At 45.2% G+C, this 26,759-nt stretch overlaps 1 pseudogene; it reads right to left on the reverse strand.

The window, feature by feature from the left end:
• LOC121287885 overlaps positions 1-15,063 on the reverse strand; it is a 29,974-nt pseudogene extending 14,911 nt beyond the window's left edge.
• Between the last annotated feature and the right edge of the window lie 11,696 nt (positions 15,064-26,759).

Genomic DNA, 26,759 nt, shown 5'->3' on the forward strand with positions numbered 1-26,759 from the left:
CCCATCCACTCTGTCTTCCCACCATCCAAAGCACTGATGGCTGCTGCAATCGTTAATGCAACAACATTGCTCATTCACAGACTGATACAGTTAGACATGTGGGTCATACACAAATGTTCCTTGGCGCCTTGAGGACGCGCGTCTCTAGCACCTTCCAAAGTCGCCTTATCCCATTTGTGACCACTATCCCCATGGCCTAACATGCCATGGCATCGCTGCTGCACATCCAAAGACTTATTGCAACTTAGGAGTGTTTATACCTCCACCACCCTTTCAGCCAGTGGGTCCCACATTACGTTGTCCAAAAGGTCCTCAGCACCTCACCTGTCAACCTCATGGCACTCAACTTAAATAAATGCCACCACGTTAGTCATCCCTGCTCCAAGGGAAAATGTTGTCTTCTGTCCACCCGTTCTATGCCCCTCATAATGGTATGAAGGTCAATAATGTGACCTGTCAATCTCCTGTGCTCCACGGCAAATGTCACAAGTGTATGCAATGTTTCCTCATCACTTCAACTCTCCAGGCCAGCATGCATCCTGGTCAGGAACCTCTGCACTCTCCCCACTCCAATGCCATCCCTCCCATGAAGCGCAGGTCACAACTGAACGCAGAAGTGTAGCTGTGGCCTCGACAGCGTTTTCTGCACTTGCAGCACGACCTCCCTTTTCCTACATTCTATTCCTCGGCTAATAAAGGCAAGTCTGGCTTTTACCTTGTTAACCGCCTTATGTTCCTGTTCTGCTACCTTAACGGGTCTGCCCAGCAAGGTCCCTGTAATCGTTGTGACCTCCCACGGTCCTATCATTACTTATGTATTCCCGTACCTTGCTTGTCTTGCCCAAGTGCTTAACCGCACACTTATCCACATAACATTCCATGTGGCATTCCTTAGGCCATCTGACCAGCCTGTCTGTATGTGCATGTAATGTTTGGGCCTCCTCATGACTATTTACCAACCCACCAATGTTTGTCTCCCTAGGTTCTTGAAGGATGAGCGACTTATGAGGCTGGGGGGGAAAGGGATGAAAGGTGTTACTGACTGAACGCTAACTGATGCACTGTCCTTGTTGTTAATTTCAGCATCACCACCGCATGGCCACCCCCAAAAAATCCGGAGCACCCCCTCTACACCTGAGGGCCAAGACTTGAAACTTGTGTCACATCCTTTCAGCCAGCCAGACACCAGCGCAGCGACAAACACTTCAGTGGGGATTATGACGTCGGCTAGTGTCCCAGGGCACAGTGGAGAGGGCACTTCACAATCGCTGGAGGAGATGGCACGGACAGAGAGTGCTGATGGTGCCAGCAGCCAGAGGACTGCAGGGGACCAGGCACATGCTGAGTCGGGCAGTGATGATGTGCCTCTGGAGATGTCAGCAATGCAGCAGCTACAGGACAAGTGGCCGGGTGCGTGGGAGCATCTGACAGGGTTGCATGAGGGTGTGGTCTCTGTGGTGGAGGAATCCAGGCAGAGTGTTAGTGATGGCATGAACATCAGGAGAGAGCTTCAGGCTTCCTCCATTGAGAGATTGGCGCCTCTCATGGAGAGGAACTTATATCGGATTGAGAATCTTCTGATTGGGTTACGCTCTGACCTGCAAGCCCTCACAGCGCTGATGGCCGCAGATGGTCATTCGCAATGTGGGAGATGTTCTGGGCACCAAGTGTCTCTACTCGGTGCCCATCCATCTGCGGTGAGCAGGGAGGTCCAATGTGACCTCACGTCGGCGCAGCAGCTGCCTGTCATCGCTGCAAGCTCCTCTCATGGCGCTCAGGATGAGGGCAGCAGCTCCTCCGCCCCCCCTGCCAGTGATTGTTGCATCCATTGAGGCTGCGACAACTGGGGAGGTGCCAGTTCTGGAACTGGCCACTCCCTCCCAGATGGGGCCATCACAGGCTCCACGGGCCAGAGGGTCATCGAGGCCAACAGGACAGCAGAGTCAGCAGGCTGTCTCACAAGCCACTCCGAGCGATGGGGTAGTACCTAGACATAGCACTCACAAACAAAAGCATAAGGCACGTTAGGCACTCCACGGGTATGTCACTGGTGCTTTTGTGTTGGCCCTAGATTAAGGAATATATCATTATGTACTTCTGAGTGATGTTTCTGCTTTATTTTGGTGGGAATAAAGTCCACTTTTCTGACCATGGCTGAAGGTGTTTCCTTTGTGCATTTGAATGTTTCACAGACATAACAAGAGTGTTTGAGTGGACATTGATGTTTCTGTACTAAGGCTTTAGTTGCAGCTGCTGAGGTGGAAGATGTAGCACCCAAGTCCCAAGTGTGGAAGTGCCAGGCAATGCTTGTCCTGCTGATCGATGTGTGTGGAGCTGGCTGAAGGTTCGTTGGATTAAAGTGTCTTGGGTGTCCCTGCCTTCTTGGTGTAGTAGTGGGTCGGCATGCTGCCCCTCATCATTGCCCTGTGCTTCCTCATCCTCTGAGGCACTGCTGGATTCATCATGTGCAGCCTCATCCACTGCGTCAAGGTCTTCATCATCAACTGCATCCCCCCTTTCCAGCATAAGATTGTGCAGAGCGCAGCATGCTACCACTATTACAGAGACGTGATCTGGTGGGTACTGGAGTGCACCCCCTGAGCGTTCCAGGCAACGGAAGCGCATCTTAAGATAACCGATGGTTCTCTCCACCACAGCCCTTGTGGTACCCTGGCTCCTATTTTATTGCTCCTCAGCTTCTGTTCTTGTGTGGTGGAGAGCATCATGAGCCACCTTCTGAGGGGATAGCCCTTGTCGCCCAGCACTGACGAACCCCGGCACCTGGAAGTGTCTGAGGATGTAGGCATCGTGGGAGCTACCTGGGTACCTTGCACAGACTTGTAGAATCAGCATTCTGTGATCACACACTATCTGCACGTTCATGGAGTGGAAGCCCTTCCTGTTGATGAAGGCACTGGGCTCACCTGCTGGTGCCTTGATGGCCACATGTGTACAGTCTATAGCACCCTGGACACGGGGGAAGCCAGCAATGGCCACGAAGCCTCTGGCTCGCTGTTTCTGGCTTTCCTGGTTGCAGAGGAAATGGATGAAGGTCAATGCCCGTCTGAACAGAGCATCTGTAATCTGCTTGACTCAAGTATGGACAGCTGATTGGGAGACACCACAAAGATCACCCATCGAGCCCTGGAAGGAGCCAGAGGCATAGAAGTGGAGGGAAACTGTAAGCTTCAGAGCCGCTGGCATAGGGTGTCCACCCACACAGTTAGGGGAGATCTCAGGGCCAATCATCTGACAGATATTGTTGAGTGTTTCCCTTGACAGATGGAGGCTTCTTTGGCACTGCACCTCAGTCATATTGAGATAGCTGTTTCGCTGCCTGTATACCCTGGCAGCAGGATAGTGGCGTCTTCTGTGGCCCCTTCCACCTTGGACTACCTCTTGGCCCGGTGCCCCTTGTGCCTGTGCCTGGCCTCCCATAGGTGGCTCCCCTGGATTGTCCAATCCTGGCCTCCTTATTCTATCCCTCCATTCTTCCTCAGAGGAGCTGCCTCCAGTGGAGATGTCAGAACCCATACCCAGGCTAAAGGGAGGCCTCCGGAAAGCTGCAGGCCCAATAAAGATTTCTGACTGCAGACTGCTGAGCTGAAGTTTCAAAGCAAAGAGAAAGCTGTTGGAAATCGACCTGAACTGCTAACAATCACACAGGCAAGTTTAAAACACTTGCTACATTAAATACTTCAGAAAAAAACATTAACAACCCCTCTGAGCCCACATATCCCGCCCGTGGATGAGGTTTGTTAAAAAATCAGTTACCCTCCTGCCCTTTGGGCCTGTGCGCCGAGCCGAAGTTCGCACGGGCTCCTCAAAATCGGCGTCAATTGCCGAGTTAAGGGTCTTAACAAGGCCTTTAATTAATGGCAGGCGCGCGTTGCGCTTCATAGCATGACATTTTAAGCGCTGATGTGCGGGCTCTGCCACCCACACGTCAGCCATAAAATTCTGCCCCATATCGCCAAAGAACAAAGTGCAGTCTGAATAATTGAGATAAACATTAATTTTCAAAAAGAATATGTCCCTGACCATCTTCCTGATTCTGTAAATCATTCCACTGGACCTGAAATTTTGCTTCTGAGGGCGGAATGATGCGCTCCCATTGGCAGCGCCCCACACTGGATCATCCTGGCACATTGGCATGATGGCACACCAAAGCGTCTCACAACTGTACACAAGCGACGTGCACCTGGTGAGCTGCATTTTGTTCAGGAATTTGAGTTTAGTTTGCCTACCTTTCTTCGGGCAGCACTCATAGTCATCAGCACCAGGCTTCACAGACAGCACCACATCACTTTCAGGGGGTCTCACAGGCAGGTCTCTACCAACCAAACCAGCCGGGTGGGGGGGGGGGGGTGTTGCTTTTCAATAGCTGCAGGGCTGGGGCTTGCTTGGGGAAGGGGGAGAAGTCACCTCAGGAAAGGGAAAGGCTGCAGGGCGAGAGCTGTGCTGGGGAAGGAGAGTATTCCAGGGTGTGTGTGGGGGCACATGTTGATCTGTGCAAGTGGCTTCAAGATGGTGAGGGCTGAGGAGGCAGCCTCCAGAGGAGGTGAGGCCAGATGGAGATGTGTGTGTGTGAGAATGAGTGTTGATGTCCCTTGAGATGGTAATGAGTGAGATGTCAGTTAATGTGTGATGGGCTTGTGCGTGTGAGTTTAGAGTGATGAGATGGCAGCACAGATGAGATCATTCATCTTCTTTCTGTACTAGATGGCCAACCCCTTTGGTGCAGCGTTGGCACTGACCACCACTGCCATTGCCTCCCAAACCGGAGTGGTGGGATTGCTGGACCTCCTGCGGCCAGAACGGGGGTGGGGGATATCACAGCAGGCCTCCAAAAGGCGTCCCACTGACAGGTCACTGAACTCTTCTGGGCTTTCGGGGCCAGGTCTTCACTGGAGCAGCCCTGGGCTGCAAGCATCGAGAACTGTGTGGGTGGCTCCAGTTTAAATATGGCACCCGGAGTAAGGAAACAATGAGACAATGACATGGCGAGCGATTCAGAGGCCACCCGCCAGTGAGATGTTGTGTTGCCAGTGTGAAATCACGGAGCAGCGTAGATCGCGGGCAGCAGTCAGCTTCCTGCCTGCCCCCGCCAACCCCACCCACCAAGGGCAAAATCCTGCCCAACTGGTATGTGGTTTGTCAGTGTAAAGCTTACTATCTTATTTTTACCAATAGCAGCTTTTGCCAAGCACAAATCAAGCAGCCAGCACTGTCCAATTCCTTACCTCTTTATACCAGTCAGCCAAGCGAGTGCTGCTGAATAATTCATCAAGATTCAAGGGCAAGATGATAACATTCGGGATTGAAGAAAGCAGAGGGATGGCATTGAATTCAGGCTTTTGATAGGCTGATATGTTCCCATTGAATCCTTTCATGAAGTAATAAACAGTTTTATTTGGGTTTCTTCGAGCAGCTGATTCGACGGCACACTTAGCCAATGGCGAAGGGTTTAGTTCATCGGAGGTCTGCACAAACATAATTCCGGGCTCTGTGGATGGGTGTGGAGTTTTCAAACTGACTAAGAGGCTTGAAGAGTCTTTGACGAATGCAGGTTTAGGTTTAGCAGGTTTATTGTTGGAGACTATATAATAGAAGATGAATAATATTACCACTAGGGCAAGTAATAATGCTTGGTAACAGTTTTTCATAATTGGAGATCGTTCTTCAGTGATTTCTGTGAACAGAAAGAAAGGTTTAAGAAGGAAATAAAGCAGCCCAATTATGGTTTTATACAGTCACACCCTTGACAAACATCATTTATGATCTCAAAATCTAAATACTGCAGATGGTGAGAATAGAAATAAAAACAGGAGAAGCTGGAAATGCTCAGCAAGTAAGGCAGCATCTGTGGAGAGAGAAACTGTGTTAACGTTTCAGTTCTAATGAAAGATCATTGGCCTGAAATGTTAACTGTTTCTCTCTCCACTGATGCTGCCTGACCCAGCATTTTCTGATTTTATCATCACTTACGAGTTATAGGGTGAACTTTTCATAAATCATTCATAATTTCCCCGATTGAATCAGTGCATCATTTCTGACAGCAAGAAGTGAATGAAATTCTCATCCAGCATTTCCATAACAGAGTTTAAGTTCAGAGGCAGTGCAATTAAAATTGGGAAAATGGCAGACTAACAACAGCAGGTAGAACCTCCCTCATTCTTTGAAAGGAGCTCATCCTCCTCAGGCAAACATGAATTATCTCCATCTAAAAAGTGACAAATGACTATCGGCATTGAGCCTTGCCCCAAATTCGCACCCAGGACACTCAAGCAACTGAACTTTCTTTGTTCTGTTAAGACTCTGATCTCAAGGCAGATTTTCACTTAAGGCCTGGAGAAGGCAGCAATGTAATCAAGCAAGGCATCAAAGGTAATGATCTCTGCATTGTTACTTGAGCCATGCACCAATTGGCAAAAGGTCAAGCAGATTAGAGAAATAAACGTGTGGCTCAAAGAGAGTGGTGTGGGAAGAAGGGGGTTTCGATTCATGGAGCACTCACCGGTACAGAGGGAAGAGGAAGCTAATCCATTTGGATGGGCTCCATTTAAATTGGGCTGGGGCCATGTCCTGGCCAATCACATAACTAGGGCTGTGGACAGGGCTTTAAACTAATGGGGAGGGGAGAGGGGGCAGTGGGGTTGGAGGGGGTCTGGGGTAAAAAGAGGTTTAGCAATCCAAAGAGAACGCTTGAAGCAACAGAGCAGTATAACAAATTGGATTGACAGGAAGAGTGGGGCAGGCAGGAGCAGAGAGTTTAACAGAAATCCTGCATCAGTGAATAAGGTAACTGCAGGGAATAGAAGTAGCAGCATGAAAGTAAAAGTTATTTTATCTGAATGCACAAAGTATCTGAAATAATGAACTAGTGGCACAAACAGAAATAAATGGTTTAGATTTAATCACAATTATAGAAACATGGTGGCAAGGTGACTAAGGTTGTGAAATAAATATTCCAGAGTACACAATGGGTGGAATCTTGCTGAGTCATCAGGCTGTCAGCTGGAGAGCCAGCAAGAGGCCCACATTGCTTCTGACTTGTAATGAAAGCAATATAATAATTGTGGGGGTCTTCATATGGACTGGGACAATCATATTGGCAAGAGTTGACTTGAAGGTGAGTTTATAGAATGCGTTTGTAACAGGAGCAATATCCCTTGGTATCAACTAGGGATAATGCTATATTAGATCTAGTATGTGCAATGAGGTAGGGTTAATTCATAATCCAATAGTAAAGGATCTACTGGGAAATAGTGATCATAATACCACTGAATTCCATTTTAAATTTGGAAGTTACGTACTCCAATCACAGACTAGAATTTTAAATTTAGACAAAACCAATTACATTGGTATGAAGGGAGAATTGGCTAAGGTTGATTAGGTGAATACAGTAAAAGGCACAGTGATAAATGGACAGTGGCAAACACTTAAAGATAAGCAATTGAAAATGTTCAACAAAAATACATTCCAATGAAAAACAAAAGCTCAGCAAGAAAGACACATCCATGACTCACTCATGAAGTTAAGGATAGTATTAGATTTAAAAAAAAACAGCCTTATAATGTTGCAAAGAACAGAAGAAAGTCTGAAGACTGGGAATGTTTTAGAAACAAGAAAAAGGCCACCAAAAATTGATGAAGGAGTAAAAGTAGAATATGAGTGTAAGCTACCCAGGAATATAAAACCAGAAAACAGAATGTAAGAGGTATTATAAGTATATGAAAAAAGGAAGAGAGTAGCTAAAGTAAACTCTGGTCCCTTAGAAGTAGAGATAGGAGAAATTATCATGGGGAATGAGGAAATGGCAAAGGAATTGAACCAATATGTTGCGTCTGTCTTCACAGTAGAAGACACAAGTTCCATTCCAGAAATAGAGGATAACCTAGGTGCCAAGAAAATGAGGAAATTAAGGAAATTATTGTCAGCAGAAAAAAAGTATTGGAGAAACCTAAGGGACTAAAATCTGACAAATCCCCAGAACTTGATGGCCTACACCCTAGGGTTCAAAATGAGATAGCCGCAGAGATGGTGGATGTACTGAGTATGATTTTCGAAAACTTCTTAGATTCAGGAAATATTGGAGTTTGGCATGAGTAACATTGCTTTCCAAAAAGGGAGGGAGAGAAAACAGTGAACTACAGACCAGTTAGCCTAACATCAGTCATTGGGAAAATGAATCTATTAATAAGGAAGTCTTAACAATGCATGTAGAAAAGTATAGTATGATTAAAACAAGTAGGCATGGTTTTATAAAAAGGGAAATCTTGCTTGACAAGTGTTTTGAGGACTTAACTGCCCAGGTAGATGAAGAAGAATCAGTAGATGCAGTGTACCTGGATTTCTAAAAGGCATTCTACAAAGTGCCACACAAAGAGGTTTTTGGGCATGACAAGGGTTCATGGAGTGGGGTGAGGGGTAGCGGGGGTGGTGTAATACATCAGAATAGTGGATTGGTTAATGGATAGGAAACAGAGAGTGGGCATAAAGGGGCTTTTTCAAGTTGGCAGGCTGTGACTAATGGGGTGCCACAAGGATCAGTGCTGCAGTCTTGGCTAATTAAAATCTATATTAATGAGTTAGATGAAGAGACAGAGAGGAATGTATCTAAGTTGCTGATGATACAAAGCTAGGTGGGAAAGTAAGCTGTGGGGAGGACACAGATGCTGCAAAGAGATACAGACAGGTTAAGTGAATGGGCAACAAGACAGCTGATGGAGTATAATGTGGAGAAGTGGGAAGTTATTCCCTTTGGTGGTAAGAATAGAAAAGCAGAATGTTTTTAAGAGGCTGTGAAACTTGTACGAACAGATGAGAAGTAGACCATTCGGCCCGTCGAGCCTGTTCCACTATTCAATAAGATCATGGCTGATCTGTTTGTATTACTAATTCCACATTCCCATTTACCCCCAATAACCTTTCATTCCCTTGCCTAACAAGAATCTATCTACCTCTGCCTTAAAGATATTCAGTGACCTCCGCCTCCACCTCTGAAGCAGAGAGTCCCAAAGTTGCACAACCCTCAGAAAAATTTTCTCCTTATCTTGGTCCTAAAAGGGTGACCCCTAATTTTAAAACAGTGCCCCCTAGTTCTGGACATACCCACAAAAGGAAACATAATTTCCGTGGCCACCTTGTCAACACTGTTAAGAATTTTATATACTCCAATCGAGTGACCCCCGACTCTTCTAAACTCCAATGGAAAAAAGCCCAGACTGTCTAACCTTCCCTCATAAGACAACAGTTCATTCCAGGTATCAATCTAGTAAACCTCCGCTAAACTGCCTCCAATGCATTAACATCCTTCATTAAATAAGGAGACCAAAACTGCACACAGTATTCGAGATGTAGTCTCACCAAAGCCCTGTATAACTGAAGCATGATATCCTGCATACAAAATTTTTGTGACTCATGCACAAGAATATCTAGATCTCTCTGCGCCTTGGAATTCTGCAGCCATTCTCCGATTAAGTAATACTCTGCTGTTTTTATTCTTCCTGACAAATTGAACAACTGCATATTTTCCCACATTATACTCCATCTGTCAGATTTTTGCCCACTCACTTAACCTATCTACATCCGTCTGCAACCTCCTTATGTCCTCTTCATGACATACTTTCCTACCTATCTTTGTGTCATCTGAAAATTTAGCTACCATCTCTTCACTCCCCTCATCTAAGTCATTGATATCAATTGTAAAAAGTTGAGGCCCCAGCACAGACCCCTGCAGGACTCCACTCATCACATCCTGCCAATAAGAAAATGACCCATTTATGCATAGTCTCCGTTTTCACCCAGCCAGCCAATCTTCTACCCATGCTAATATGTTACCCCCTACCATGAGCTTTCATTTTCCATGGCACCTTATCAAATGATTTCTGGAAATCCAAGTGCAGTACATCTACAGGCTCCCCTTTATCCATGGTGCAAGTTACTCCTTCAAAGAACTCCAATAAATTGGTTAAACATGATTTCCCTTTCGCAAAACCATGCTGATTCTTCCCGATTACCTTGAGTTTTTCTAAGTGCCAAGCTATAACCTCCTTACTTATGGATTCTAACACCTTCCCTATGACAAATGTCAAGCTAACTGGCCTCTAGTTTCTTGTTTTCTGCCACCTTCCCTTCTTGAATGGATGAGTTATATTTGCTACTTTCCAGTCTAATGGAACCTTTCCAGAATCTAAAGATTTTTGGAAAATTAACATCAACGCGTCTACGACCTCATTAGCCACCTCTTTTAAGACCTTAGGATGATGTCCATCAGGACCCAGAGATTTGTCAGCCCACAGCTCCATCAGCTTCCTCAGTACTGCTTCCCTAGTAATTGTAATTTCACCAAGTTCCTCTCTCCCTTCCACCTCCTGATTTACAGCTATTACTGGAATGTTTTTGTATCTTCTATAGTGAAGACAAAAGCAAAATATTTCATTTCATCCACCATTTCCTTATTATCGCCTATTAACTCCCCACTGTCACTCCCTCTAGAGGACCAACACTCACTCTACTTACTTTTTTCCTTTTTAAATGCCTGTAGAAACTCTTGCTATCTGTTTTTACATTTCTAGCTAGCTTCCTCTTATATTCTAATTTCTTTCTCCTGGTTAACCTTTTAGTCATTCTCTCCCGTTCTTTATATTCTGACCAATTATCTGACTTGCTACTCATCTTTGAGCAGTTATATGCTATTTCCTCAAGTTTGATGCTTTCCTTAATTTCTTTAGTTAGCCACAGGTGGTGGCTCCTCCCCTTAGAATGTTTCTTTAAAGTAGGAATATACTTATTCTGAGTATTCTGAAATACCCCCTTAAATGTTTGCCACTGCTCCTCTATTGATCTATCCTCTTGCCTAGTTTCACAGTTGTTTTCAACTAGCTGAGCTTTCATGCCCACATAGTTGCTCTTATTTAAGTTTACGATGCTGGTCTTAGGCCCACTCTTCTCCCTTTCCAACTGGATGTAAAATTCAATCATATTGTAGTTGCTGCTACCTCAGGGTGCCTTTGTTCTGAGGTCACTAATTAATCCTGTCACGTTACACAGTGCCAAGTCTAATATAACCTGTGTGTGTGTGTGTGTGAGAGAGAGAGTGTGTGTCAGATAGAAAGTGAGAGAATACGTGTGTGTGTGAGTATGAGAGTGTGTGTGTCAGTGAGAGAGAGAAAGTGTGCGATTGAGTGAGTGAGAGTGTGCGAGTGACTGTGTGTGTGAGAGAGAGGAGAGTGTGTGCGCATATATATATATATATATATAAAAATAAATAAAGGTAATCAGTGTCTATGGGATTGTAAAACCATATATATTAATGGGTTTGGAGGGGATTGAATGGGGGTTTGGAGGAGGCAGGAGAAGGGTTAGACAGGGAGTTGGTGAAGGTTAATGGGGGCTCAGGGGGAGGTTAGAGGGAGGTTGGAGGAGGGTTAATGGGGTGGTTGGGAGGAGGGTGGAGGGCAAGTTAGGAGGTGGTTAGAGGGGGGTTGAAGGGAGGTTCAGGGATTAGAGGGGGAGGTTAGAGGAGAATTGCAAGGGGTGTTGAGGGATTTGGAAGGGGGGTGGGGGAGATTGGTGGAGGTTAGCTGGTTTGGAGGGGAGTTGGAGAAAGGTTGGATTGACGAAGTTATAGAGGGTTGGGGGTATTCAGATGAAGCTGGAGGGGGAGATTGGCTGGGGGTTGGAGGGTGGCGAGGGACGTAGAAGGGGCACTGGGGGATGTTAGAGGAGGGGCTGTGGTGTGGTTGGAGAGGGATTTGGGGTGTGGTAGGAGGGAGAGTTGGGGTGTAGTTGGATGGGGGAGAGGTTGGATTGGGGTTGGGGTTAGGTTGGGGGGGAGTTGGGGTGAAGTTCGATGGGGGAGGTTGGATGTGGGCTGGGGTGTGGTTGCGGGGGAGTTGGGGTGAAGTTGGATGGGGGGAGGTTGGATGGGGGTTGGGGTGTGGTTGGGGAAGTTTGGGTGCTTTGGATTGGGGAGGTTGGGAGGTAGTTGGGGAGTGGTTGGATGGGTGGGGGGTTGAATGGTGGTTGGGGTTTGGTTGGATGCAGGGGGTTAGATGGGGGATTGGGGTGTGGTTGGATGGTGGAGGTTGGGGTGTGATTGGATAGGGGAGGTTGGGGTGTGATTGGATATGGGGGGTTGGGGTGTGGTTGGATGGGGGGGTTGGGGTGTGGTTGGATGGGGGGTTGGGGTGTGGTTGGATGGGGGGGTTGGGGTGTGGTTGGATGAGGAGTTTGGGGTGTGGTTGGAGGGGGGTTGGGGTGTGATTGGATGGGAGGGTTGGAGTGTGGTTGGAGCGGGGTTGGGGTGTGGTTGGAGGGGGTTTGGGGTGTGGTTGGATGGGGAGTTTGTGGTGTGGTTGGATAGGGGGTTTGGGGTGTGGTTGGATGGGGGGGTCGGGGTGTGGTTGGATGGGGCGTTATGGGGTAGGTTTCAGGTGGTTAGGATTTGGGTGGATGGAGGGGGTTTGCGGTGGGGAGGAGTTGGATGGGGTAGTTGGAGGAGTGCAGATTAGCTACAGAGCTGAATTGTTTTGGAAATGTGATTTCTTTGTAGCCACTTTCCTGACATCAGGTGATCGCCGTGCGATTAATTATCCTTAGAGAATCAGCATTGGGCCTCCAATTTCACCATTGTTACAGTCACTCTGCCTACTGCAAGAAGATATAATGAGAGAAAGACAAAACCTCCATTTATACAGCACTTTTCACAATGTCCCAAATCACTTTACAGACAATGAAATACTTTTGAGTTGTAGTCACTGGCATAATATCTGGCTTGTATTGGCTTGAGTTTAGAAGGCTGAGGTATTTATAATAATAAATGTTAAAGGATAAAGTAGATAGACATAGACTAGAAATGACTTACCCCCATGATAATGTCAGAAATGGATGTTCACTGATGATGTTCAGTTCTATTTGCAACTCCTCAGATAATGCAGCAAGGCCTGGACAACATTCAGGCCTCGGCTGATAAGTGACAAGTAACATTCGCAACACACAGGTGCCAGGCAATGACCACCTTCCACAAGAGAGAATCTAACCACATCTGCTTGACAATCAATGGCATTACAATTGTTAATTGCCCCATCATCAACATCCTGGGGGGTTACCACTGACCAGAAACTTAAATGGGCCAGCCATGTAAATACTGTAGCTACAAGACCAAGTCAGAGGCTGGGAATTCTGTAGTGCGTAACTCACCTCCTGACTCCTCAAAGCCTGTCCACCATCTACGAGGTACAAGTCAGGAGTGTGATGGAGCACTCTCCACTTGCCTGGATGAATGCAGCTCCAACAACATTCAAAAAGATCGGCATCATCCAGGACAAAGCAGCCCACTTGATTGACACCCCATCCACCATCTTCAACATCCACTCCCTCCACTACCAATGTACAGGGGCAGCAGGGCATAGCATGGATAAGATGCACTGCAGCAACTCGCCAAGGCTCCTTCGACACCACCTTCCAAACTAACGACCGCTACCATCTCATAAGGCAAGGACAGTAGACACATGGGAACACCTGCAAATTCCCCTCCAAGCCACACACCCATCCTATCTTGGAACTAAATTGTTGTTCTTTCATTGTCACTGGGTCAAAATCCCAGAACTCCCTCCATAACAGCACTGTATGTGTATTTACACTAAATGGATAGCAAATGGTTCACCACCAGCTTCTCAAGGGCAATTAGGGATGGGCAGTAAATGTTGGCCTAGCCAGTGTTGTCCATGTCCTGTGCACGAATTAAAAATAACTTGTTTCCTCTGGCGAGAGAATGCAGAGCAAAGAGACACAATCTTATTATCAGAACCAGGTATTTGAAATCAGGAAGCACTTTCCACACAAGGAGTAATGAAAATCTGGAACTCATTCCTCCAAAAGGCTGCAGTTGCTGTGATAATTGAAATTGGTGAGAGAGAGAGCTTGAGAATTGCTTTTATTTCAAACAAGATAGATGAATTTACAAGCAACTTGTCAAGATGTCTAACCTTGTGCCCAAATATACCGCAAGTAAATAATCCATAAAAAATGAGAAAACAAGTAGAATAGCGTCTAAAAAAGAAAAAGAAAATGCTGGAAATGCTCAGCAGGCCAGACAACATCTGTGGAGAGAGAAACAGAGTAAACATTTCAGATTGATGCTGAATAGCCCTGGTGAAATCAAACTGAGCATTAGTGAGCAGGTTATCGCTGAGTAAGCGCTGTGTGCGAATACACTGAAGGATGAGGCGGCCACTTTGGAAAGGGGAAGTGCTGCTGGTAAAGGTAAAGGCACAAGCTGCGAGGAGGCAGAGGCCTCGGTGTTTTGCATCTTGTGCAGTGCCCTCTCCTGGGCCTTGCCTGTAAAGGACTTCCTTGAAACATTAATTCGAAATGCTAACTCTGTCTTCCACTCCACAGATGCTGTCAGACCTGCTGAGTTTTTCCAGCTATTTTTGTTATTGTTCCTTGAAACATACTTCTTTAACTGAGCATTCAGTCGGTAAACCTAATGCCTCCTTAAGTGTCTTGGAGTCAAATCTTGTTTGGCACTGCTTCTGCCACGCGCCTTTGGATATTTTATTATATTCAAGCACTATATAAATAAAAGTTGATGTTGACATTTAATCTAAAGCTTCTGAATTGGGGTGTGTGAAACCTGCAATACCTGACAGCAAAAATAATTGCTCGTCAGTTAAAACGAATTCAAAAGGACTTGGGTTTAATCAGAGTTAGGGATTGCAATCAGGGATCAATGAATTTTTTGAGGGCTCCATTTAAGATTCCTTCGAGGGCTAATTTTTGATTTACAGTGGCTCATTTTTCATTCTCACTTACTCCTTTATTTGGTGATTGCAGTGACATAGTAATGTTATCTTCTGTATTTGTGTTGAGGTTCTTCAATGTTCTTTAGGCAAGATAGCACAAAAACCAAATGTAAGGACTCTATAATATATAGCAGCTCAATGAGCTTATCCAATCACAACAGATCAAAATAGTATGCTTACCATGTGTTAATGCCAGATCAAACAACTTATTTTGCAAAGTAACACCTTCGCTTAGCAACAAAGAGCCCATGTTTTGTGCAATTGCAGTTCAAAGAAATGGAACAGAGAAAATACATATGGAATGTGGGTAAACAGTTTCAATTGAAATGAAAGTTTCCATTACAATCAAAACATTCATCTATAGTTTCTTCTTATCTTAGTACATCTTTTACTCCTCATGAAAAGTTCAAGTTGTTCACAATATTTGAGCAAAGAGCAAACAGTTTGTAAGATAAAATAAACAAACATGGTTCTCTGATATTTCTGTCATTTTTCCAGTGTCCATCATTATATCTCTTCTTGTTCCTCAACATTCCATGTCTTTTTAAAATCATGTTCTGTTTTTTCCTCTTCTTCATGCATGTCTGCAGGATGTGCAGCCTGAGAGTTTGATGTTTCTTCAGATAAGTAGCTGATGATGACTGATGCATACCATACAGTTCACAGAAGTACCACAATATCTTTACAGTGCAGAAGGAGACCTTTTGGCCCATCGAGTCTGCACTGGCTCTCTAAAACAGCGTTCCACCTAGTTCTATTTCCCTGTCTTATTCCCATAACCTTGCATATTCTCTCTTTTCAGGTAGCATTCCACTTCTCTTTTGAATACCTCGATTGAACCTGCCTCCACCACACTTTGAGGAAGATTATTCCAGACTCCAACCACTCTCTGGGTGAAAAAAAGTTTCCCCGCATCACATTTACTCCTTTTACCAATTATTTTGAATCTGTGCCCTATAGTTCTTGACATTCTCTTGATTGGGAACAGTTTCTCACTATTTACTCTGTCCATAACCCTTGGGATCTTGAATACCTCCATCAAATCTCCTCTCAGCCTTCTTTTCTCCAAGGAAAAGAGTCCCAGCCCCTCCAATCTATCCTCATAGTGACAGTTCTTCATCCTGGGAATCATTCTTGTGAATCTCTTCTGCACTCTTTTGTAGTAATCTGAGATGTAATATACCTTTAAGACAAGTGCTGTAATGTAAGGTCACGTGATCTTATTGTCCAACAGCAGAGTGGTGGAGGCTACATCTATGTGAGCGAGTCTTGAGTTAATCACTGAAGAGTGAAGACAGAGTTTTGAGTTGTGAGCACACAAGTGTAGCTGCAGGGTTTAGTTTGTAGATAAACAGCACGTGTTTATTCTAACAATGATCCTCGATGGTCTCTGTCTCTGTACCAACTCGGTCACCCTGAATCAGGTGTGCAACCCGGATCCTTTAGCCCCAACAAACTGGTGATGAGAGTAAAAGTACAAAAAATCACAGAAAAAGTAAGGTAAAAGGCGAGGGAGAACGAAAGAAATCAGAAGAACCAAAATCGGGCTGTACCTCATACGGTAGTTGCAAGTAGAAGAAAATTTCCTTCTTGATCATCGAAGTAATCCCCTCAGAGCATGTCACAATTTGGGAGAGCAGAGCCTTTTGATCTAACCTCGGATGACTGGATTCACTATGCTGAACTATTCTTCTTCCAGGTGAATGACATTGCGGGGCAGAAGAGGCGCACGATCCTTCTCTTCACGTGTGGGAATAAGACATGCAGACTAATTCTAAATATGTTGGTGCCCTGTGCCCCAGACTCAAAAAGTTTTGATGACTTAGTGAACCTCGTAAAGAATCATTACCAGCCCAAGCTGTCGGTGACGATGCAAGAAGTAGAGCTATGGGGGAGACTTTTATTTGTTATGTGGCAAGTCTGAAGCAATTAACTGAATATTTACGAGTTTGGTACAACTATCAATGGTTTGCTTAAAGATCATTTGGTGTGCAGTATAAATGAAAATGCGGTTCAGAAGAGATTACAGTCTGAAACAAATTTGGATTTTCAGAAGGCATTGGAAATCGCTTTGGCAATGGAAGGTGCAGTGTGAGACTCAGAACCTATACAAGGAGCGCAAAATGGTCCTCCACATTGGGCGGGGACCCTCAACCAAAAAGAGTGCGCAAGCGCAGAGCTTTACTCAGAAACAGGAAGCAGCCACCGCTAGTAAACAAATTAAAATGGATAATGGATAAAGCAAAAACATGACATAACAGTAACAGAGGTGGAACCAGACAATCCTGTGATGAATCATAGTTTAAAAAGATCAAATGTTTCTTCTGCCATCGATATAGACACCTCATACACATTGTAAAGATAGAATCAGGCAGACTTGCTGACAAAAGCAAAAACTCAGTGAAATAAACAGCGTTGAAAAACCTGAAGTAATAGATTCTGATACCTATTCGTTTTATAATTTAACGGTAGGAAGAACAGAGCCACTCTACGTAACCATGAGAGTGAATGAGAAGCCTATCAGAATGGAGGTGGATACTGGTGCAGCCACTACAGTGATCGGTGACCATACTTTTAAATACCTGAATCATGGAGAATGTAAGCTGAATTTAGAAGAAACTGGTGACAAATTAAAAATTTACAAGGGAGAAGACATTTTAGTCAAGGGCATATGTAAAATCACAGTACACTACAGAGCTCAAGCAGAGAGATTGCCCTTGATGGTAATTGCAGGCGAGGGACCTTGGATGAAATTGGCTGAAAGAAATTAAATTGGAATGGACGGAAATCTTCTAAAAAAAGAACTAATGGGCTTTCACAGCTACTATAAAAATAAGCCTCAGTTTTCAAGGAAGAACTTGGAAAAATTGAGGGGCTACAAGCAAAAATTCATCTAGATCCAGAGGCAACACCAAGATTCAGGAAGGCAAGACCAGCACCTTATGCAATGCAGGATATGGTAGACCTTCTACATGCATAAGGAAACCCTCAAAGAGACTGACATTATAAATAATTGATCTGTGTAAATAACCTGATACATTGAAAGAATTGTAAAATGTATTTTTCAGTATGGGGTGGGGGGTGGGGGGGATGTAGTAGCCTGATATGTAATATACCTTTAACACAAGTGTTTAATGTAAGATCACATGTTCTTAATACCCAACAGCAGAGTAGCACCTTTTACCTCTATGAAGTTACACAGCGAAGAGGGAAGACAGAGTTTTGAGTTGTGAGCACACAAATGTAGTTCAGAATCACAGAATCACAGTGCAGAAGAGGCCCTTCAGCCCATCAAGTCTGCACCAACACATGAGAAACACTAGTTGCTGGGTTTAGTTTGTAAATAAACAGCATGAGTTTATTCTAACAATGATCTCCTGACATTCCCTGTCTCTGCACCAAGCCGGTCACCCTGAATAAAGCGTGCAACCTGGATCCTTTAGTCCCAACAGACCAAAGTGCCTTGGATCCAACACCTCTCCAATGCCTTCAAGTATGGTGCCCAGAACTGGACGCAATACTTCAGATGAGGCCTAACTGGCGTCAACATGACATCCATACTCTTGTACTCAATGCCCTATTAATAAAACCTAAAATACTATATGTTTTATTAACTTTATTAAGGGGTTGGAGAACGAAGTAGCCTTGGTGGATTCCTGCACCACCTGCCTGTTTCTGTTAGATACTCTGGAGGTCACCTATTCCCTCTCTGTCTGTGTACTTCTTAGCTGCGTTGTGACCACCTCTCTATAAGCATGCTATCCAAGTAATCCTCAGCCTTGTGGATGTGCCACAGTGACCCCAGCTGCTGCTCAAGTCCCGCAACTCAGAGTTCAGGTTTCTGCAGCTGGTGACACTTCCCTGCAGATGTAGTCATCAAGGGCACTTTGTGTCTGCATGACTTCCCACACCCCACAAGATGCACATTCCACATGGTTGAGCTGCACTGACATTCCTTATACTTTATATAAAGCATTTACTACAGTATTTACTAATTCATTTGAATTATTATCTTAATTTAGAATAATTCCCATGCATACTACAATTTACTGTGTTTATCTCAGCCTTGCCCCTTCTCACAATCTTTTAACTCTCTGACTCCACTCTCAATCTTGCTGCTTCTCACACTCTTTCCATTCTCCAATGCCGCTCTCACACTTGCCCCTTCTCACACTCTTTTCACTCTCCGACTCCGCTCTCAGTCTTGCTCCTTCTCACACTCTTTTAACTCTCCGACTCCGCTCTCAGTCTCCCCCCTTCTCGTGCTCTTTTAACTCTCTGACTCCGCTCTCAGTCTCTGCGGTCTTCTCACTTTTTTACCTGCTTCGTACAACCTGGTTACAGCTGATTTCACATTGAAGTTATCTCAGGGGAGCCCATGGCAAGATCATCTGGAGCATGTCAATGGTTTGGGTCTTGAGATTGACTCTCCCAACACTCATGAGGGAGAAAGCCCTCTCTACTTTGGCTGTGGCCAATGGTATTACTTGTATGACTGCCGTTTGTTGGAAAAAGTTAGAGAACTTGTCTTGCTTCTGTTGGAGAGGCTACTCCACAAAATGTGCCTTTGTAGGTCCCCTCATGGCACTGTCCTCTGATGGATCACTGGGACCATTGCATTCCTGCTTCATGTCACTGGAGACTTCTTGGACTGTGATAATGCTGTCAACTACCTCAGGTATGCTCACATTTGTCTCGTTGGAAGAAACGAGAGAGGTGCGATAGTTTCTCCAAAACATCCATCTACTGTGCCATATGGAGAAGGAACTTGGTAGGAGGTGAGCCCTTTTATTATTCCCCTTGTTTTAGAAGCATCTTCTTTCTTGACTGCAGCCTGCTGCTCACTTATGTCATTTAGATGGGCAACACCAGTGGGATATATCCCCTCCAATGTCATCAGTTCTCATCGCCTGTGATCAACCCAACGCATACCCTCTACCCAAGTTGACCTCGGGATGGTTTCCTCTAGCAAGTCAGCCATTTCACTGAGCTCCCAAAAATAACTTTCTGTGGAATGATGTGTATAAGGTTAAGAAGCCATCAATCTCTCTGGAGAAGCAGCTGCCTCTGTATGCTTCTTTGGTGGCAAGTTCTAATCAATATGCCACATGGTGGACTCTAATTAGTCATAATATCTCAGCAGCTGGCTTTGTGGAGCTGCCATCTCTGTGGCCATAGCTATCGCCAGCCCCATCTCCACCATAGCCTATCAGGTTCTTCTTGCACTCTGAGATGCCGTCCAACATTCCATCTGCTTTTGCATGCTCAACATCTTGGATTCCAAACAACCTCATGTGGGATACCATTGTCTAGGTACTTGATGTACAACAAAAAACTTTGTTACACCTGTCAGTGCTGCCATCCATCAGAATGTTTATATAGCATGGGGATTACACCTGAGTGTTGCAGCCCTGATGGATAGCTTCAGCCAATAAGTGAGCGAAGGTGCGCTCTTGTGTTGGGGTCCCATACGTGTTTCCAAGATCCACACCATGTCGTTTCTCCAGACAGACAACAGAAGGAAAGGAGGTAAATGGGAGACAGGCTCTGTAGCTCCTCACAGATTCCGTCTCCAAGGCTCGCTCGCTGCAACTCCTCCATCTAACTGAACGTCGTTTTCTCATCCTCTGAGCCTTTGCCTTCATCACAGAGGGAGCAGAATGTATGGCGTGGGGGATATATATCGGGATATATAAACAACCATTGACAGAATCATCCCAGATTTGCAGTGTGTGTGGTCGCGAGCGGTAAAACAACAATTTACCCAACGGCCACAATGACGGTTTTTCACGTCTTATCATCCCAAACTCGCCGCATTAATTATGTATTCCTGGGAACGCAACGTTTCCATGGCAGGTGGGTTCTCATTCGCCTGCTGTGCCACCATCTCGCCACTTCATCATACCAGGCACCATATTTAAAGTCCAGCCGCGCGCACACCACTCGGTGCTTCCAGCCCACGACTGCTGTTCAGGATACATGGCCCCTGAAAGGCAAAAGGACCGCAGCCCCCAGGTTCAATGTTGCCTTCCTCTAGTGCCTTTTGGATCCAGTGGAGGCTTGTTGTGAAAGCAGGGGTAGACCATTCGGCCCCTCGAGCATGCTTTGCCATTCAATAAGGTCATGGCTGATCTTCTTGTGTTTTGATTTCCACTTTCCCATCTAACCCCAGTAACCTTTGATTCCCTTGCCTAACAAGAACCAATCTATGATAAAAGCAAAATACTGCGGATGCTGGAATTCTGAAACAAAAACAGAAAATGCTGGAAAAGAGCTCTGAAGAAGAGTCATACAGACTTGAAACGTTAACTCTGTTTTCCTCTCCACAGATGCTGTTTGACCTGCTGAGTTTTTCCAGCATTTTATGTTTTTGTTTAAGAACCTATCTATATCAGCCTTAAAAATATTCAATGACCCCTCTTCCACCGCCTTCTGAGGCAGAGAGTTTCAAAGTTGCACAACCCTCTGAGAGAAAAAAATTCTCCTCATCTCTGTCTTAAAGGGGCGAATCATACTTTTAAAACACTGCCCCCTAGTTCTGGACTCACCCACAAGAGGAAACATCCTTTTGACATCCACCTTGTCAAGACCGTTTAGCATCTTGTATACTTCAATCAAATCATCCCTCACTCTTCTAAACTCCAGTGGAAACAAACCCAGTCTGACCAACCTTTCCTCATAAGACAACCCACTCATTCCAGGTATCAATCAAGTGAACCTCCTGTGAACCGTCTCAAATGCATTTACATCCTTCCTTAAATAAGGAGACCAAAACTACACACAGTACTCGAGATGTGGTCTCACCAATGTCCTATATAACTGAAGCATAACATCCACACTTTTATGTTCATTCCCTCTCGTAATAAAGGATAGCATTCCATTAGCCTACTTAATTACTTGCTGTACCTGCAAACTAACTTTTTGTGACTCGTACTAGAACACCTAGATCCCTCTACACCTCAGAATTATGCAGCCGTTCTCCATTTAATTAATACTCTTCTTTTTTGTTCTTCCTGCCAAAGTGAACAACTTCACATTTTCCCACATTAAACTCCATTTGCCAGATATTTGCCCATTCATTTAACCTATCTATATCCATCTACAACCTCCTCATGCTCCCTTCACAACATACTTTCCTACCCATCTTCGTGTCATCTGCAAATTTACCGACCATGTCTTCACTCCCTTCATCTAAGTCATTGATGCAAATCGTAAAAAGTTGAGGCCCCATCACAGACCCCTGTGGGACTCCACTCGTCACATCCTGCCAGTCAGAAAAAGACCCATTTATGCATACTTTCTGCTTTCTGCCAGCCAGCCAATCTTCTATCCATGCTGATATATTACCCCTAACACTACTTGCTTTTATTTTCCATAGTTATCTTTGATGTGGCAGCTGATCAAATGCCTTCTGTAAATCCAAGTACAGCAAGTCTACAGGCTCCCCTTTAACCACTATGCAGGTTACTCCTTCAAAAAACTCCAATAAATTGGTTGAACATGATTTTACCTTCACAAACCCATGCTGACTCTTTCTGATTGCTTGGAGCTCTACCAAGTGCCCAGCTATAACCTCCTTAATGGTCGATTCTAATAACTTCCCCACGACAGACGTCAAGCTAACTGGCCTATAGGTTTCTGCTTTCCACCTCCCTCCCTTCCTGAATAGAGAGGTTATATTTGCTACTTTCCAATCTAATGGAACCTTTCCAGAATCTAGTGAATTTTGGAAAATTAACACCAGCGCATTGACTACCTCATTAGTTACATCTTTTAAGACCCTAGGATATAGCCCACCGGGACCCAGAGACTTGCCAGCCCGCAACTCCATCAATTTGCTCAGTACCATTTCCCTAGTGATTTCAATTTCACCAAGTTCCTTTCTCCCGTTCACCTCCTGATTTGCAACTATTACTAGAATGTTTTTTATATCCTCTATAGTGAACACAGAAGCAAAATATGTGCTCATTTCTTCCACCATTTCCTTATTATCTACTATTAACTCCCCACTGTCACCCTCCAGAGGACCAACACTCACTTAACTTACTCTTTTCCTTTTTAAATACCTGTAGAAACTCTTGCTATCCGTTTTTACATTTCTAGCTAGCTTCCTCTCATTCTCTAATCTCTTTCTCCTGATTAACCTTTTAGTCATTCTCTGCCATTCTTTATATTCTGTCCAATCTTCTGTCTTGCTCCTCATCTTTGCAGGGTTGTATGTGTTTTCCTTAAGTTTGATGCTTTCCTTAACTTCTCTAGTTAACCATGGATGGTGGATCTTCCTCCTAGAATTTTTCTTTATAATAGGAATGTACTTATTCTGAATAATCTGAAATATCCCCTTAAATATCTGCCACTGCTTCTCTATTGATCTATCCTCTAGCCTAGTTTCCCAGTTCTCTTCAACTAGCTCAGCTTTCATCCCCATGTAGTTGCCCTTATTTAAGTTTAAGATGCTAGTCTTTGACCCACTCTTCTCCCTTTCAAACTGGATGTAAAATTCAAATATATTGTGGTCGCTGCTACCTAGGGGTGCCTTACTCTGAGGTCACTAATTAATCCTATCACATTATACAATACCAAATCTAATATAACTTGCTCTCTGGTTGGCTCCAGAACATGCTGCTTTGAGAAACTATCTTGGAAGCATTCTAAGAACTCCTCATCCAGGCTATTACTGCCAATCTGATTTTTCCAGTTTATGTGTAGATTAAAATCACCCATGATTATTGCCGTCACTTTATCACAAGCACCCAATATTTTCTCTTGAATATTTTATCCTGCACTGTGGTTACTGTTAGGGCCTGTAGACCAATCCAACAAATGACTTTTTCCCTTTCTGTTCCTCAACTCCACCCAAATCGATTCTACACCCTGATCTCCTGAAGCAAGGTCATCTCTAACTATTGTACCAAAGCCCTCTTTGATTAACAGTGCTGCCCCTCCACCTTTACCTAGCTTCCTATTCTTCTTGAATGTCATGTACCCTTCAATATTAAGGACCCAATCTTTGTCGTCATGCAGCCATGTCTCTGTAAATGCTATCAGATCAAATTTATTTATTTCATTGACCATCAATTCATTGACTTTGTTATGAATGCTATGTGCATTCAGATAGAGAACTTTCAGTTTTATCTTGCTGTTAACTTTGTAACATCTAGTCTTGACTGTTGATGTATTCTTCGGTTTTTTCTCTCTGTGGCTTCCTGCCATTCTCTGACCCTTAGAGGATGAATGATCTCCTCCGTTCCACCCGGGTAAGTCACTCTTCTCATTGCTCTCAACTCAAACAATCACAAACCCATCACACGCCCACAGGGCCCTCACTCACTACCAGTTTAAGGGACATCACCATTCACTCTGTCACACACACACCTTCATTGTCCTCATTTCGTCCATTGGACCACTCACCACCCACACATGCCAGTCATACTTATCATCTGGCCTGGCAGGTGTCCTGCTTATAGTCTCTCAATCTCTATTTGTGCAGGACAAGCTGGCACACAACAAGGGGGCAAGGTCTCTTACCAGTGTAGGAATACCTGAAATCAAGTCCTCGCGGACTTTGAAAACAGAGCCACCCACTGTCTGATCCACAGTAGACGGAGGCAGGGACTACACTGGTGTCTGGCACTCGGAGGACTGCTGGAGGCCAGAACGTTGCTGAGTCTGAGTCAGATGACGAGCCTCTGGACTCGGTTATATTACAGTTGCTGGAGCTGCAAAGGCAAACTCGGGAACATCAGGAAAGAATATCCGCTGCACTCCTCAGATTGCAAGGCACGATAGAGGACTCTGTCCCCCTTCAGCTGAGGTGATAGCACTGGCATGCCAATGCACCAAGGTCAATGCAGGTAGGATGGCAACTGCCATAGAGACCTTGGTCCAAGACATTGATCCCGCACTGCTGTGCGGCTCAACTCCATCACTGATGCCATAGTTGGCCTACAATAGCAGGTAGGTGAGAGGGGTGTAGGGCAGCTCGATCTCACTCCAGCTTCCCCTTATCTTCAAGGAGTCAGTCAGGGGCCCTCAGGTACACATAGGGTGGAGGATCAATAGGTGCATACCCTGGGGCCATCCAGCCAGGGGACTCCAGAAGAGTTCAGCACATCTGAATCACCTCTTCCTGTGACCCCAAGAAATCCAGCTCCACAGGCCGAGGAGGGTGCCACTGCCACAGAGCAGCACCCTGAAAGCAGGCCGGGGCCCTTCAGGTCTTGGCTCTCCAGAGGATGACCGTCGAGGTCATCACAGGCAGGGCATTGCAGATGGACGATCGCAAACTGGTTTCATGACGTGGTGAAACTGATTTTTGGCCTTCTCACCATATTGTCCGCTCACACCATGGAACATGCCCGACGCCAACGGCACTGACAATTCCACCCCATCACTTGGTTTCAAACACCAAATTTCAGTCCGGCTCAAAATCTTGAAAAATACCCCAAATAAAAGCTGTCAAAGTCAGAATTGTCAGATTCTTGCAGGGGTTTTTTTGTTTACTGTTTTCTATCGCTTTTAGGAAGGCTTTTCTCTAGGCTTTCAACTGTGGGCCCAGATCTTCAGATATTTGAAGACTGGGCACGCCCTTCCAAGATGCACTTTGGCACCCTGTGGATGCCTCGTCTCGGACTCTGTGGTAATTGCAGATGAAGTTGGAGCTTCTGATGAGCAATTCTCCTGCTCCCCAGGACCCACCGAAAATGTTTCCAACTCTGAGTTAGCGTGGAGACTTCAGACATTTACTTGGTACTTAATATTTATCCGGGAAATGTTAACTAGAAAAATCCCAATCAAACTCCTCGGTAATTATACAATTGACCTCACAGACACCCCACTCTATGCCCCTGACTATTTCCCTGATCTCTCGATGCCTCTCTGAGCGTCCGATATCCCTTGACCCAATCTGACTAGCCCCCACTGCCTGACTAACAACCCGAACCCCCAAGCCCCACTCCGCAGCCCAACCTGACTGGCCCCCACCACCTGGCCACACCCCTGATCCTCTGACTCCCTTGCGACCCCTGACTCTGCCCCGACCTGAACTCACTAGCTCCCACCACCCGACTCCCCCCAGACACCCTGACTCCCCCGACCAGACATGACTAGCCCCCAACCGGACAACCCCTTCTGACCCAACCCAACCACCCACCTCACCCATCTCATCCGCCTGCCACCCTACACATTGGTCACCCTATCCAGCTGCCACCCATGACCCAGCACTATAAGGAAGAAGTTTAATGGAAGATCTCTCCACACTTCTGAAGAAGCTGGGGTAGGAGGGCCCAGCCAGAAAGGCTGAACTCTGTCGTGATGCAGAAAAGCAATCCAGGAGCAGCTGGATGTTGTTTTCAAATTTAATGATCCTTAATTTTTATTATCTATCATTGAAGTAAAAATGTACCTAACTTACATTACAGCACCTAATTGTTGAAACTGAAATAACTTTTTTTTTGCATTTCAAAGCAAATGGCTTGTCAACCAAAGAAACCCAGGAGCAGATCGCTGTTGTTATTTGTTTCCTGGCATTGTTCAGGACTCCACTGAGGTGCCGTGAAAAACATTTAATTATGGAAGAGGCTTCGCAATAAGTTGGGATTGGGCAGGTGCCAGAGGGGGAACGGTGTTTAACTGCGTACACCTGCAATGGAGCCGGCAGCACTAGGGGTGCGGCATGCAGGCTGCCTATCCACACCTTTACTTTGTGCTGGCAAAAACGGCCAGAAAAGGGAATAAGAACAGGAGCTACAGAATCAGATCCTGCCAGCCATTTGTAAAGGGCTCCAAAGTTGGCGCGACATAGCTAAAATCTGGACCAATGTCTTTCTATATAAAGATCACTGTCCTGTCTGTCTTATTAACCATTTTCTCCACCTGTTCTGCCACCTTCAATGATTTTTGCGTATATACCACTGGTCTTGCTTCCACTTTAGAATTGTACTCTTT

This window comes from Carcharodon carcharias, chromosome 2 (genome assembly GCF_017639515.1).
Source record: "Carcharodon carcharias isolate sCarCar2 chromosome 2, sCarCar2.pri, whole genome shotgun sequence".
Taxonomy (NCBI): domain Eukaryota; kingdom Metazoa; phylum Chordata; class Chondrichthyes; order Lamniformes; family Lamnidae; genus Carcharodon; species Carcharodon carcharias.